Here is a 17,170-nt window from a genome sequence, read left to right as displayed (position 1 = left end):
TTTAGAAAATACAGAGGAGGTTTAGGTGTTTTTGGAATCCCTGTGTATTCAGTTGTAGAAGTTTACACCTTTTAGTTATCTGAAGTTAGGTAGGAAAATTATGATACTAAAAGGGAACATTGGGTCACATGGATAATATCATCAGAAACGGTTTCATTTCATGAATCATGTTCTTCAATACCAACATGCAGGGCTCCTTACATATGATGAGTTGCATCCAGAGCAACATTAACACTCTAAGGCTCCAGTGATTTTTTCCTCAGGCCCTGGAAGTTTCTTGTTCCTTGAAGGGATGGGGAAATACCACCCACAAGTATCTAATTTTTCCCATTTTCATCCACCTTGTATGTACCTTACTGAGATTATCTTTTCACAGGTGACTCACAAACCTGTTCAAGATATCTTTACATTTATTCCTGAGGGAAGGGAATGGTAAAAGCCTTAAACTAAGTATTGAGGCAAGTTTTAGAGATAAGGACAAAGAAGTAGAGAAGACAGTAAATGCTGAGTGTAACAGAAAAACTAATTATAATGGGAATTTTGTCTAGGTTTAGTAATGTTGATATTATGGTAAAGGCAGGCAGGAGTTGGCTACATCTAATTGGTCGATGCATCACCATGGTTACACAGCTTTTGCAGTAGAAATGTATCCATTTTAGAATGGCTAGCAAGAAAAAGGGGTGGAGCTAGCTGGAAGGAAAAAGGGAACAGTTTGAAATTAGTCAGTCTCTAGCCACTAGAGCTAGAGTGGAGCGGATTTTTAAGATCAAGGCTTCAGTTGTAGTACTGAAGGAAAAAGAGACTAATTTATTTATCGGTTTTGTCTCATTTATTAATTGGTGGCAGTGGTGGGATACCAAAATAAAGATCCCCCCTGCCTGAAAGGTTCCTTTAACACTAAGCCTAGTATCATTCGGGTAAATGAAGGAAGGAAATTAAGAAAGTACAACATGACCTTCAAGAGAGGAAACCATGTAGCCTCCAGATGTTGTAGGACTGCAACCTCCATAGCCCTGGTCAATGTAGAGGAATGTTGGAAGAATCAATCCAAAAACACATGGAATGCTATATATCGTATATACACAGAGCATGGGAAACAAATGGGATGAACTTGAAATCCTAACACAAGATGTTAATGCTCTGGTAGGTATCACTGTGATTTGCTGAGAAAAGATTTGTAACTGAACTATAGCAATCAAAAGGCATACCTTGGAACAGACTCAACAAGGATGGAGGAGTCGTGTTACTGTATATGTAAATGGTGTATACTTCATGAGGGAGGGAAAAGCAAAGTTGTATTACTGTTGCAATTTACAACAGACTATAGATAGAAAAAAAATCTAAAAATATGAATAATGATAGAAAAGGCGTAGAAAAGGGTAAAAAAGTGTTACGAAACTCTATTTGAGAACGGTCTGTGTGATGAATATCTTTGCAGTTCAAAAAACAATTCTGCGTGGAGGATTTTCCACAGAAAACAGCATTCTCTGACAAGGATGTTATTTTATGTTAGAAAATGTGTTTTGTTTTGCTAAAAATATCATTCACAGAAAAAATGTTTTGTGGAATGTTTGAACAGTATAAATTCTGCATTCTGAATAATCCTCAAAAACTATGATGTGTTTGAAGACATTCTATTTTGAAGGAGAAAACTAAATGAATTAATGAAGATTTACATCCTTAGTACAGACTATCTAGCCAGCCAGAAGACATGGATAGCCTTTTTCATAAACAGATGAGAAAATGTTCACAAAGACAAAAGTAGTGTGGAATTACCAGTATTCTGATGTTTGCTGGAAGTGGTACTTATTGAAAGGAATATTGAATAAGCTTTTCTCTGAAGAAAGGGCAAAGGAATCTGCCCTAAACATAATCCTGTCAATGAAGAAATGATAAATGAACTGAAAGTAGAAATAATTTAGTCCCTATGTCCATATCATCTTAGAATCTGTGACAGACAGAGCTAGTAAAAACTGTGTATGGTGGTGTATGTTCCTTTGACTTTTGGCAAACCAATTTAGAAGAGCTGAAAGGAAACATAGATAGGGTCCTATGGGTAGAAATCCCAAAGGATGAAATAATTTAAGAAATATGGGAGATTCTGAAATACCAAAAGTGCAATCACAAGCTTCACATGCGAAAGGAGAAATGGGTAGGAAACCTTTTTAAATGTCTCTGTGTCTACGCAGACAGTTTTCTGATATATTGAGTCTAGAGGATGTGAAGTGAAGGACATAGTTTTTATGTAGGTTGTTTCTGTTCTGGTGTGTTACTGCAGTGAAGAAGAAAATAATAAACATTACCTTTCCTTCTAACATTGTCTTCCATCAATGGCACAAAAAAACATATTAATACTGACATTTTTTAATATGACAATCTGCTTAATCACCATAAGGCGAATAGTCAATAATAAGAGTTCTTTATGTAAAATATGCTAAAATGTGTACATAAAGTTACTTTTAAGGACTACAACATGTAGAATCCTTCAGTCATGTTGCCCATTCTGGCAGGTGGATTATGGAAATTATAGTCTTAAAATGTAGTACTGTCCAAGGCTTGTTATCCAAGAAATAAGGCTTAAGTCCCTTGTTTGCCTGATAAATATTTAGAACTGATGAAAAGACTTACATGGTTTTGAATCAGGCATACAATATAAAGCAGAGGCTGATAATATAAAGCAGAGGTGGAAGAATAATCCCAGGATAGGTTTGCATGTGGGGCATCATGTTTTTGATTATAATTTTATTTTTCCTCATACGTTGTATTCCTTCATGGCACTTTATTTCACAAGGTGTGTGGTGTCCTCTAGTGGCCCATGTGTGAGTGAAGAAAAAAACACCAGCCAACATACTTCCCTAATTGATCTCCTAGCTCTATTGTTAAAAGGAAATCAGGGAATAAGAGAGCTGAATTTTTTTTTCTCATTTCCCAAAGCTCTTGTTCCACTGGAGTTTTTTAAAACAAAGTCACTGGTGCTTCAGTTGGCAGAATCTGCACAAACCACAATACAATATACCATATATTAGTAGGGAAAAAAATCAGTAATCGCATTCATATTATACAAGTTACCTTCAACAGCACATAAATGGCAGTCTAAATCAAGATTTTAAGCAATTTTCTTGCAACAGTTGATAACTTAAAATGGTTAATTTTAAAAGATCACATGAAGATAAAGTTTTATTGCCAAATATCATTGAACACTGGATCCTTTTTCTGTGTATGCCAGCATAGATTTAGGCTTTTAGACTCTAAAAATAATTTATTTTGCTTCGTGTTTTAATGAATTCAGCATATTGTGGAAGCCTTTACATGGCACTGATCTTAACTTGCCACAGATGAATGGCCATTGCTTGATGGAACTCTAGTGATAGTATGGAAACTAAAAGTGCATTTTTTTCCGTTTGTCATTGTAAGTTGTATAAATTAATTAAATTTGTAATTACAATGCAATATCCGACACGTGGGCATGGCCTGTACCAAAAACTTAAAAATCAAAATTTACCCAATACTTTTTCGTTTGAATTTTGTAAATCTCAGAAGCATCTCAACGTCAGTTTCATTTTCAACACAAGAAAGCAAAGCAAAGCCAAAAGGTCTGCCTTTCCTTTTGGCCTCTCACCATTAGGAGAGGGAAGCAGTAGGGAGAAAGCAGAGTTTGAAGGGAAAGAGACTGAGAAAGCACAGAATTCTGGGAAATGTAGTTTGGGAAGGAACCCTATGCCAGAGAATTTAAAAGGCCCTGCCCTAAACTACATTTCCCAGAATTCTGCTCAGCATCAGAAAGCCTTAATCAGAATAGGGGAGAGATTTGTCCCTTCATAGCAGTAACCAGCCAGATTTCCAATAAATTGTTGAATCTGCAAAAAGGAGGACTGACTGATACTTCTAGTAAGTAAATCTCTGTGCTGGGCTGGGAAGAAATCCCTAAATGGAAGTTATATTGGTTAATATGAAAGACATTCATGAGAAAGCTGTTGTGGCTTTAAAAAAAGTTTTCATCAAAGTTTTCCCTAAAAATTCCCTAAAATAAAAATTACTCATTCTAGCCTTCCTCCCTCTCTTGCTCTCTCCCCATCTCTCTCTTCATGAAGCCAAACATACCAGGAATAAAAACCACACAAAATCAACTAACCCAAAGTTCCTCAGAGCAGGCAAGAGCAAGCAGACAGCATTCTCACAAAGTGGACATGGGCAAAGCAGACAGCAATTTCCCAAAGTGGACAAGAGCATGAGGCATGAGGCATTGAGGCTGCTCCCTTGAAACCCTAAAGCCCTGTACTCACGCATTAGAGCTCCCTCTCATGCTAACGCTCCCTCTCGCATTACCTCTTAACTCAAAATGCTGTTCTTACGTCAAAGCAAAACCTAGGCCAAGCAACAGCTCCTAACTCAAAATGTTCTTAAGTTGGGACACTCTTAAGTATAGGTTCCACTGTATAACAAAAGTAATTATGATTAAAATTGAGGGGAAGAAGCTAGTATGCCCCCTCTTCATTTATTTACTCAGTGTAGATAACAAATGCATGAACAGGGTTTAATGTATGCAAACATCTTATGGTCACGCTGCTAGATGGCTGGTATCATTTTTTCCCACATATTGTATTGCTATAAAACTTAATTAAACTGATTTCACCAGAGATAATCGGGCAGGACGCATGGCCTTTGTCAGCTCTTCTTTCTAATCTGCAAAAATATCACCTTAACACTCAGCCATACACGGTCATGGTTCTGATATCAGACAACAGCCTTTCTGACATTAATTACCTATTGCTTCTAAAGGCCCGTAGGCCTTTAGAAACATATAGACCACTGATAGGCATATTTGCAATTATTATCTCTAATAATGCAGCAAGGCCTGCAGTGTATTTGCCATACAACCCTGGTAATTGAAGCTGAACAACACAGAAAATGGATCAGTTTTCTCAGAGGCAATTTAAATTGAATTGGGCCAGAAAAGAAGAGATAACAGGGTCTGGAAACAGACAGTAAAATAGAAACAATTTGCCCTCTGATGTCCAGTGGATTTTCCAATCCAAATATGCTTTTTACTCTTACAAAATAGGTTTCACTAAACATTAGAATTAGGTTCCTGAAGTGTACTAGCTGTTGTTCATAAAAGACACATTTTCCCTGGGGTTTGTCAGCTCAGTACTTCAAAGCTCATTTTACAAGCAGGCTAAGTTTGTATTTTAACAGGGGATATTAGCATCAGCTCTGTAGTCAAATGAATGAAAGTGTTGTGTTCTCCTGTTACTATTATATCATTTTAATTCTTTGTAATGTAAGTGGGTTAAAATGCCTGCTTCCTCCTGGATTTCGAACCCAAACCCCAGGCTTTCCCTTGAGGGGTGGCTAGATCCTATCTCGGATCAACCAAAGGTTTATCCAGGATGGCATCCACCTACCCTCCAGCCCCCCACCTCCCCCCCCCAAAAAAAACGTACAGGAGCAGCCTGCCGGCAGCGCAAGCCCCTCTGCGCAATATTCCTGATGCACGAAAATGATGTCAGGAGGTTGGGGGAGGAGGGAAGCTGGAGGGGAATGGGTGGGCTCCAGTAGCCTGAAGAACCAGGATGGCTTTCTAGATGGCTGTGCGGAACAGTCCCAAGAGTCAATCCCCACAGGCCTAGCACCTGGAAAGATCTGGACCTTAACTTAAGGTCCGTATCTTTCCAGGTCCAGCGCAAAGCAAACGGGGAAACTCAGTTTGCTCCACATTAATTCACTTTTTCCTGGGATGTCATTTGGATGCCTCGGGTAAAAGTAAGACACAACTAGCATTTGTGGCCTGTCTGGAAGGGCCCTTACAGTTTCCATAAATCAGAAATAACATAAAGGTACACACACAACAACCATGAAACAGAAACAACTAAGTAGCTGTAATTAAGTTGTTAATACTGCCTCTGAGTGATACCAGGGTTGATGGGGCATTACTTGATAAGTCTGTGAGGTTTCAGAACATGCGTTGTTATTAGCTGTAAGGGTCAGCTCCATAGGGTTTTGTTGTGCCTCACATAGGATCTAGAATATATTTCACTTAAATGTGTGTGTGTGTGTGTGTGTGCGCGCGCGCGCATGTGTACCTTCAAATCACCTGTTGACTTACAGTGATCCTGTGAATGTCATATGAGTTTTCTTATACAAGCTATGATCATAGGTTTAATCGTTTAATCGTTTTAGTTTATTGTATATCAGTGTAACGGCATCAATTGCCACTTGTAAGCCGCCCTGAGTCCCCTTGGGTGAGAAGGGCGGGGTATAAATAATTGAAATAAAATAAAATAGGTGTTTTTAATGCTCTTTCTTCTGAAGCATAGCCTGCAGCACCTGGTAGTCATTGGTGATCTCCCATGCAAGTTATAATCAATGCTGGCCCTGCTTAGCTTCCAAGATCAGATAGGATCTGGTGCATTCCCATATGCTGAAAGCAAGAAGAATAGCAGCATACCAAAAGTGTCTCATGCGTAGTATTTTTTTTTCCTTAGGGATGAGGATTAAAAACCGATAGAACAAAAAAGGACATCCAATCCCTTAATTACAAATGGAATAAAAGAGTAGCAAAGACAAGAAAAGGCAACAGTTTCATCCATGGAGCCTTTACTAATTTTTCTTCATGCTATATTCTTGCAAAATGAAAGACTCAAGAAATAAGAAAGCACCCACATATCTAAAAATTGGGCTTTAAAAATTATTGTTGCTTGTTGTTCTAGTTTATATATTTTTCTCTTATTTTAAAACTACGGTTGAAATTTAAATAGGCTGTGTAGCAAATGGATAGCACTTTAGACAATATCTAGAAAAGGCAGAAGAGCTGGTGAACACTAAATGCCAAAAGTTTAATTATCTTAGATCAAGGCTGGGCAAAGTACAGCCTCTCAAGGATGATTTTGTCAACACAACCAGAATCCCCAGACTAAACTTCTTCTGACCAAAGAAAAAGGATGAACTGACATCTCTGGAAGCCACCAGAAGGAACAATTTTTCTTTTAAATATGTTGCAAAACTTCCTTGTACTGTTTAACAACATTTTAAAAAACTATGATACAAACATTTAACTACATAGTGCAAATTATTGCACTATGGTATAGTTTGGTTTGATTATTGTCTATGTAGCCTACAAAATGTTCCAGAACTTAAAAGTGGCTCCCAGACCTACATCATTTGTTCACTTCTGCCTTCGATCCACGTGGACTGTGTGCCTTAATGATACCTTCCAGCCTTTTCAACTACATATCCTCCTCTGATATGGTGACGTATCAGAAAGGGAAAGAGACGGGAGGTAGGACGGAACAGCGTAAGACGAGGACGAGAAGTAGACGAGGAGACGGAGTGCCAGATTGGTAGAGAGGAAGAACGGAACGGACGAGGACGAGAAGCAGACGGGCGGACAGAAAGAGGTGGTGGGCGAAAAGCAGACGGAACAACAGAAAGAAAACAGGGCGAAGGAGGTGAGAGACGAGGACAAGAAGCAGACGGAGAGGTGGAGAGAAGGACCAGACGCAGAAGAGAAATAAATAGTGAGGTGAAAAGTGAAACGTGAAAGTGGGAAGAAGAAGTGGGAGAGAAAAGAGAGGGAGGAGAGAGCGTATTAAGAACTCTGGGGAGTTTAGCTTAAGCAGAGGGTGAGAAAAGATATGAGGCTCTCGTAAATATCCGTACAAGATTGCAAAGAGAAAGAGCCCCTTTTTTCTTTTTCTTTTTTTTTCTTTTTCTTTTTCTTTTTTACCTTCCTATCTGGGTTCCGTTTTATTAAAGTATTATCCTAGGTAGGAACTACAAAATTTAAGGAAAAATAAGTTTTACTGTCAATACTGCTAACGCAACATTTCCTGTACTAAGTTTATTAATATAGGGGAAAACAAAGTGGACAGTAAAACAACTGAGGATGGCCACCCCAAAAATGAAGATGGAGGATAAGAAAATTTCCTCAAGGAAAGGATCATTCTCGGAGGAAGTAAATCTAAAAGATATTATGAGAGAACTCCAAAGAATTGTTACTAATCAAAAACTGTTTCAAGACCAGATGTCAACAATGAAGAAAGATTTAACAGAAGAATTTACGGAAATGAAAAAAGAAATGAAAGATCTGCAAGAAAATATCAAGGAAATAAAAGAAGATAATAAGAAATTAGAAAAAACACAAGAAAACTTTAAATCCAAACTAGAAAAATTAGAATGGAAGAATGCCAAACTGGAAGAAAGATAAGAAAGACTAGAAAGGAAAGAACTAGAATTTCAAATAAGAATAAGGAATATAGTAGAAGAACCTAAAGAAAATGTGAAACAAATTGTAACACAAATCTGTGATGCCCCATGGGCCTTGTAGTCCTGTTCCTAGTACTATCGTGGCAGATGAAGATGAAAACATGGGGTTTTCGCCGGTTCAACAAGAGCCGGAGTCCTTTCACCTGCCGGATGTAGATGTTTGTCCTCAAGAATTCAGTAAAACAGACCTTGGGCATTCCTCGCCTCCGTTTCCCAGGAAGGAATCTTACTCTAGAGACAGAGGAGTCAGAGAAGCAAATCGCAGGAGTTTACGGATCGCTGCCAAACAACAGGCTGATTAGGCCTGCTTCCCTTGGGAAATTCTAAGGAGTCTTGCATCTGGACAGAGTTGGGTTTCGCTTCTCGTTCTCTAGGGAAAGAGATTGTTGGCGGGAAAATGAGACCCAATATAGGTGTTTGGCGCGGGAGATTCTTTGCGGAGTCAACAGATCAGCTTCAGGAGTGAGATCGTGTGTGGACTTCGTAACCCCAGTTCCTTGCCTCCTGGATCAAGTATTCAAGATTTTGCATCGCTTTGCGTTTAACCACGGACCTAGTTCCAGGATTCACTGGTTACCTTGTACCTAGTCACGGACCTTGTTAGAGAACCAAGTTATATCCAGCCTTGTTCCAGCCTTGTTGTCAAGCTACCTTGGACTCTTAAGACTCTGACTTTTCCCCACGCTATTGCTTGGCAATAGTGTGTGTTTCGGTATTGGATAAAGAACTTTGAACTCTAATATCATTTATTGGACTATACATTTTTGGACTATATTTGACCTCATTTGAAAGGTCTGCTTCTGAACTATATTCTTCACTTGTTTTTATTGCTTTTATATATTTCCTTAATAAAGATATTAGATAGAGACTGGCCTCCGTGTATGGTTCTTGGTGCCCAGCTGCCAGGGGTCTGACAAAATCCTAGCAGATCTACTACAAATACAGGATGAAGAAATGGAAGATAATATAGAAAGGGCCTTTAGAGTTACTACAAATTTCTCGAAGATACATAAAGTAGCAAGAGATGTGGTTGTCCAATTCGAAAGGAAGAAAACCAGGGAAGAAGTGTTGAGATTAAGTTAAAAAAATACCATTCGCTTCAAAGGACTAAAAGTAACAATCTTGAAAGAACACCCAATGAGTACGATGCAGAAACGGAAAAAATATCTCTTTCTCACGGAAGAATTGAAAAGAAGGCAAGTAAGGTTTAGGTGGGAGAGAAGAGAAGGACTTATGGCGACGTATAGGCAAGAACAACACTGGATTACATCGGAAGAAAAAGCCAAGGAATTTTACAAGATTATAACAAAAGAAAAAACTAAACCCAATCCAAATATCAGCCCATCAGAAGTAGAATTAGAAAGAGAAAAGAAAAGAGCCAGAGCTGTTTCTCCAGAAAAATACCCCACCAATTCAGACGCACCACCTCCAAATTTGATAGATTTAGAAGAAAAAGAAGAAAAAGAAACTTAAACACAGATCATGGAAATAAAATGTCATTCAAACAATATTAACGGACTAAATTCACCTAATAAAAGAAATAGATTATTTAACCACTTAAAGAAGTTAAGACTCGATTTAATCGCTCTTCAGGAAACACACATAAATAATAGACATACTGCATTGTTAGCCCAGAAAAGTTTAGGTGTTGAATTTATCTCTGCAGCCAAGGAAAAAAAAGAGGGGTAGTATTGTACATTAAGGAGCAACTAAACCCAGAGCTTGCCTTCAAAGATGAAGATGGAAGATGGGTAGCCACTAAAATCAGGACAGATAATCAAACAATCCTAATTTGCAACATCTATGCACCGAATGGCTCAAAAACAAATTTCATTGAAAATTTTAGAAATAAAATAGATGAACAGGAATTTGACGAGCTAGTAATTTTGGATGATTTCAATGGAATAATCGACCCAGATTTGGACAAAAAAGGGGGGTGTATTAACAAAAAAAAGAAGGATAGATGTTCAGGTAAACTTCCAGCAAAGTTCGTGAGAACACTTCATGATTGGGAATTAATAGACTTATGGAGAATTCATAATCTTAAAGAAAGAGACTATACATTTTTTTCCAGTAGACATAGTACCTGGACAAGAATAGATATGGTCTGGACAACCCCACCACTGGTTCCTAAGGTGACAAAAGTAAAAATCTTTCCCCGATACATTTCGGATCATTGTCCAGTAGAATTTATAATTAATAAAACTCAGATAAATTTCAATTGGAGATTAAATGGTAATCTCATTAAATCAGAGGAAGACATTATAAAAAATAAAAAAAATCTTAAAGAATATTTTGAAATAAATAATACAAGAGACGTTTCTATACAAACAATTTGGGACGCGAGTAAAGCGTTCATGCGGGGACACTTTATTCAGCAAAACTCCCAGAAAAATAAATCTAAAAATGAGATAAGAAACAAGCTGAATGAAGAAATTACCATAAAAGAGGTGAAACTAAAACAGGAGCCAAAAATACGAAAATAAAACAAGAACTTGTAACATTAAGAAAACAAATAACATTTATAGAATTAGAAGAAATGTCTAAAAAATTGAAATTCCTCAAACAACAACATTTTCAAAATGCCAACAAACCGGGTAAATGGCTATCTTGGACAATTAAAAAGAAAAAGCAGGCCAGAATAATAAGGGAAATAAATTCAGAAGGGAAAAAGTATACAACAGAACAAGAGATAGCGACCCAATTTAATAAATTCTACAGCAAATTATACTCAAAAGAAAACATTGGAAAGGACAAAATATTTGAATTCCTTAATGCTCAAAAATGCAAAAAATATCAGAAAAACATAGAGAATTACTAAACAAAGAAATAACGGAAACAGAAATTCAAAAAATAATCAATAAAATGGAAAGTAATAAAGCACCGGGGCCGGATGGTTTAAATGGCCTATATTATAAGACTTTTGCAGAAGAGTTGATCCCATGTCTTAAAAAAATGATGAATGGAATTTTAGAAAATGAGAGAACACCAGATTCATGGCAATATGCCACAATAACAGTTATCCCAAAAGAAGGACAGGATCCAAAAAATGTCAAAAACTACAGACCCATATCCCTGTTAAATTCGGATTACAAAATATTCACTAACATACTAGCAGAGAGAATGAAGGAATTTCTGAACGATTGGATAGGGGAGGAACAAACAGGTTTTTTACCCAGAAGACAAATGAGGGATAATGTAAGAGAAATCATAAATATAATTGAACATTATGAATGTACAAAAAAAGCAGAATTGGTGTTATTAACAATAGACATGGAAAAAGCATTCGATAATCTAAATTGGGATCTTTTCAAATTAATGATAAGGAAATTGGACATGGGATATAAATTTAGCAATGCGATTAACCAAATATACGATAAGCAGGAAGCCAAAATTAAAATAAACTCAATTGAATCAAAAAGTTTCAAAATCCAAAAAGGAACTAGACAAGGCTGCCCACTGTCTCCCCTCCTATTTATTTTCTCAGTAGAATTACTAATAAATAATAGTAGAAACAATCCCAAACTAAAAGGAGCTAAGATTAGGAAACACAACTACAAAATCAGAGCTTTTGCCGACAATCTAATTTGTATTGTAGAGGAACCAATAACAACAATAAACCATTGGCTAGCCAAATTTAAAGAATTTGAAAATATCTCAGGATTAAAAATTAACATAGACAAAACCATGATTCTAACAAAAAACATGACGAACGACAGACAAAAAAAATTAATAGAAAAAACTGGTATTCAAATAAAAAAAAGATCAGATATTTGGAAATCATACTAACAGGCAAAAATTCTCAACTCCTTGAAAACAACTATGATACTAAATGGAAAGAAATCAAAAGAGATTTAGAAAAATGGAAACATTTAAAAATATCACTTCTAGGAAGGATATCGGCAATCAAAATGACTATACTCCCAAAAATGACATTCCTTTTCCAAAATTTACCAATTATAAGAAACAATCAAAGATTTAAAAATTGGGATAAAGATCTGAGCAAATTCATTTGGATGGGGAGGAAACCCAGAATTAAAAGATCTTATTTGATGGATGACAAAAAAAGAGGAGGCCTAGGTCTACCAAACTTTCAGCTTTACCATGATGCTTGCGGACTAGAATGGATAAGAGACTGGGCAACACTTCAAAAAACGAAAATCATAACTTTAGAAGGGGCAGACCTAAGAGCAGGGTGGCACGCCTAACTGTGGTATAATAAAAAATCAATAGAAAAGAATTTTGGGAACCATTTTATAAGATCTTCGCTTATGAAAATATGGGAAAAATACAAAAGAAGATTCTACTTAAAAACACCACTATGGATTTCGCCGTTAGAGGCCTGTCAAAGAAGAGAATTAGGAAGAGAAAATTGGCCCAGATACAAAGATATACTAATTAAAGAAAATGAATCATATATTTTGAAAAACAGGGATGGCTTAAATGAGAAGTTTAAAGATATAGGATGGCTCCAATATTTCCAAATAAGAGAAATTTATAATAAAGATAAAAAAATAGGATTTGAAGATAAAGAAAGTTTTTGGGATAAGATTATGCTATTAGAGAAGAAAATAATATCCAAAATCTATAAAAAACTTTTAGAATGGGAAACAGAAACTGAACCAATTAAGGAGTGTATGATAAAATGGGCAGAAAACCTAGGGAAACCAATACAATTGGCAGAATGGGAAAAAAGCTGGAACACTAGACTCAAATTCACTTATGCAATGGACATGAAAGAAAATTGGGTAAAAATGTTTTACAGATGGTACTGGACACCACAAAAAATTGCTAATTTTCATAAAAATTCCTCTAACAAATGCTGGAAATGTGGAGAAGAAGTGGGGACCTTCTTCCACTGTTGGTGGAAATGAAGAAAAACTAAAACCTATTGGAAAGAAATACACCAGAGAATCCAAAAGATGTTACAGATTAGAATTGATTTAGACCCAAAGTATTTCCTTCTGGGGATGCTCAATATAGAAAAAGATAAAAATAAAGAAATCTTATTTTACTATCTCACTACCGCAGCTAGGATGAACTTCGCTAAACACTGGAAGGATAAAGAAATGCCAGAAATAAGAGGTTGAATTGATAAGGTCTGGGAAATAATGAATATGGATATTGTTACAAAATAATCAAGGTAGACCAAAGAAACAGACAAACTGGGAAGCTGTTAAAAATTATTTAAGAAAAGCAGAACACAAGGTGATCATTTAGAATACAACAGAAGATAAAACATACAAGACTGTTGAATAAACAATATAATGAAATGAATAAAATAGAGACACCAGAATGATCTGGGTGAAAATACAAGGAAAATTGGATAAGTAATTTGAAATACAGAGCACTGTGTAAGGATGGAAGTCAATTTTAGGTTAAGGTGATGGGTTAATGTTGGGGTTGAATTGGGTGTACATGTCTCTCAAGTTGTCTTTGTTTTAACTTTATGTTGAAAGCATCAATAAAAATTTATGTCAAAAAAAACTACATATCCTCCTTTACTTTCTACCCTATCCCCCTCCCCAGACTGAGCAGAAGAAAGACATATCTACATGATCTATATTTCTTCCAACCTGATCTGAAAGAAACACTCAAAACTGTTTTATTCCTCAACTACATTTTGTGTTTATTGCTGCAATGATATAATTTTATTTAGATTTAATATGTTCTCATCTAATTAGTGATAGAAACGCTCACTACAGCTCAATTTGTAATTGCCTTGATTGGTACATGATTTCTTAGACAACTAATGAAAAACTTCAAGAGAGTTCACAGAATTGTGTCCCAATTCATAATGCCAATGCCTTCATGTGTATGGTCCCATGCAAGGTTGAATTTTTCCAATACCATATGGTAATTGCACTTCAGGGTTTGATGGGATATGAACTTTCAGGTAGCTCATTCCCATGTGTTAGGACATATACAGAAGATGAAACCACACATGTCTGCAAGCAAGAGAGGGTTTATGAAGCATATGGGAAAGATTTACAGAAATGTTAGCAAGGCTTCTTGTTCCTATGATTTTGTCACACAGGGTGGTATCCAGCATTGCCATTTTACCACAGCAAGGGTCCCTAAACTAAGGCCCTCAGTTTGAATGTGGCCCTCCGAGGTCATTTACTCAAACTCTCCAGGACAAGTATGCCATAGCCCTCAAGAGGAATCCCTAAACACAAACTGGAAAGCTGACCAGAAGGTATATGGCCTCAAGCTATGTGACCCCTGTACTAGTTCAAGGACAGGAAATTTTTCCTCCATCCCTAGATCACTTGATACAGAGAGGGAGTTTCAAATTTCCATCTTTCATCAAAAGTGTGCCAAAAGGTTCTCATTGAATCGCGTATCTCCCCATCACCTGCCAAGAAGCCCCATTTATGATACCACTAGCTGTGCCCGGCCACGCGTTGCTGTGGCTTTTTTTTAGTGATGTTGGTCAATCTACATTGGGTTTTATTTTTGTTGTGACCGTCAACAAAAATTATACAGTATTATTTATTCATTTATTACATTAAAGACATATGATAGGATATTACGCTATAACATATACGACTATTTCACAATATTAGTAGTAATCTATATATATAAAAGAGTGATGGCATCACGGCGACCCACAAAACAACAAAACTACAGGCCCCCCAACCTCGAAATTTGACAACACAACCCATCACCCACGCCTCTAGGTTGATACAACAAAAAGCAAAGAAAAATAAAGTCCTAATTAGAGAGAGAGGAATAATGGTTTTTATCCAATTGCTGCCAGTTTGAAGGCTAAGCTCTATCCACTTGGTCTCCTAACAACCCACTCAGCCCAGTGTTAATAAAAGAAAAAAAAATAAAATACAAATAATACTATAAAAACACTAAAAAAATTAATACAATAAAATACTATAATAACAAAATAACTAAAAATAATACAACAAAATAATAAAATATAATAAATAAAAAAGATAAGTTACAATGAAATTAATTTAAAAAAATACAAATAACGTCAAATAAAAATTCTACAACAACTTTTAACCAATACCACCACCACTTTGCCACAGCAACGCGTGGCCGGGCACAGCTAGTATATATATATATATATATATATATATATATATATATATATATATATTGTTTTGTTTTGTTATTAGTATTATATTGTAGTGTATTATAATATTATTAGCAGTATTATATGTATATACAATGTATTGTATTATATATGTATTGTATTATTATATATATTAATATATTGCAAATTGGCCCCAGAGTACGGAATGGCCTTGTAGTTTCAAAGCTTGGGTGGTTCCGTGTGTTAGAGGGGGGGAATGCTTTGTTGGGAGGTGCTAGGTGGTCCTGATTGTTTCCTGGATGGAATTTGTATGTTTTCAGACTGTTGTTGTTTATTTACTGTGCTGAGATGAGAGAGTGATGAGTACGGAATGGCCTTGTAGGTTCAAAGTGTGGGTGGTTTCCTGTGTGAAGGGGGGAATCCTTTGGTGGGAGGTGTTAGATGGCCCTGATTGTTTCCTGGATGGAATAGCTGTGTTTTTAGAGTGTTGATCTTTATTTACTGTCCTGAGATGATATTGTTGTGTATTATTGTACCACAGTAATTATTTCATATTACAGTAGAATCTCACCCAACATTCGTTTATGCAATGTTCTGGATTATGCAATGGAGTCTGCCTTTTAATAGTCAATGTTTTTGGAGTGAGTGTTTTTAATGTATTGTGATATTTTGGTGGTAAATTTGCAAATACAGTAATTACTACATAGCATTACTGCGCATGGAACTACTTTTTGTGTCAAATTTGTTGTATAACATGATGTTTTGGTGTTTAATTTGTATAATGATGACCTAATTCGATGTGTAATTGGTTTTCCTGAATCCCTTCTTATTATCCAACATATTTATTTATGCAACGTTCTGCCGGCTTGTTTATGTTGGATAAGTGAGATTCTAGTGTATATTTATAATGTGATATTATTTGTTTAGAAGTGGATTATATGAGGCGCCTTCTGTTATAACAATAATAATTATTATAGTCTTGAATGATTATCATTGTGATAAAAATAATAACTACTTATTATTAGTTGTTATTATATTGTTGAATGATTATCAATGTTATAATAATAATAATTAATTTGTGAATGATTATTACTATAATAATAATAATAATAATTTTCTATTATTACGATTTGTTAATACATTGTTGAATGATTGTCAGTGTTATAATAATAAGAACTGACTATTATTATGAATTATTATGTTCTCGAATGATTATCAGTATTATACTAATAATAAATTAGTATTATTATTGGTGATTATTACATTCTTAACTGATGATCAGTTATTATATTAATAATTATTACAGGGAAGGGAAAGGTGAGGGCGATAGGGTTTGAGAGGGGAAAAAGGGGGGCTTCTGAGGCATTGGAGGGGTTGTCATTTGTGGGTGAGAACAACAACAACAATAACAACAACAGAAAAGGGGGAAGCTCAGCCTGGGCCAACTGGGGCCTTCCCTTGACTTGTTTTGGGCGCCAACTTCCACCCTTCCTGGCCTGAGGCTCTTTCCTTTTCCCCATCAGCCGTTTAACCGGGTGAGGGGGAAAAGGAAGGGCCCTGAGGCCGGGAAGGGCGGGGGTTGGCGCCCCAAACAACTCGAGGGGAGGTCCAGGCCTGCTCGAGGGCCGTGCCCTCCTCTTCCCCCCTCACCTTGAAGAGCTTGAAGACCTCCGAGGAGAAGAACCGAGAAGGGAGGAGGAGGAGAGAGGGTGAGGCGGGGGGGGCTCCGCGGGGCCTTCCTCACATTGGGGGGAGGGGAGAGGGGCGGGAGGAGGGGGCCTGAACGGCAACCGGGGCCCTCCATGGGCCCTGAGGGGGGAGGACATTGAGGGAGAGAGGGCAGAGAGCGAC

The sequence above is a fragment of the Anolis carolinensis genome, chromosome 4 (genome assembly GCF_035594765.1).
Source record: "Anolis carolinensis isolate JA03-04 chromosome 4, rAnoCar3.1.pri, whole genome shotgun sequence".
In the NCBI taxonomy this organism is placed as follows: Eukaryota; Metazoa; Chordata; class Lepidosauria; order Squamata; family Dactyloidae; genus Anolis; species Anolis carolinensis.
This window is presented reverse-complemented; position numbering follows the sequence as displayed.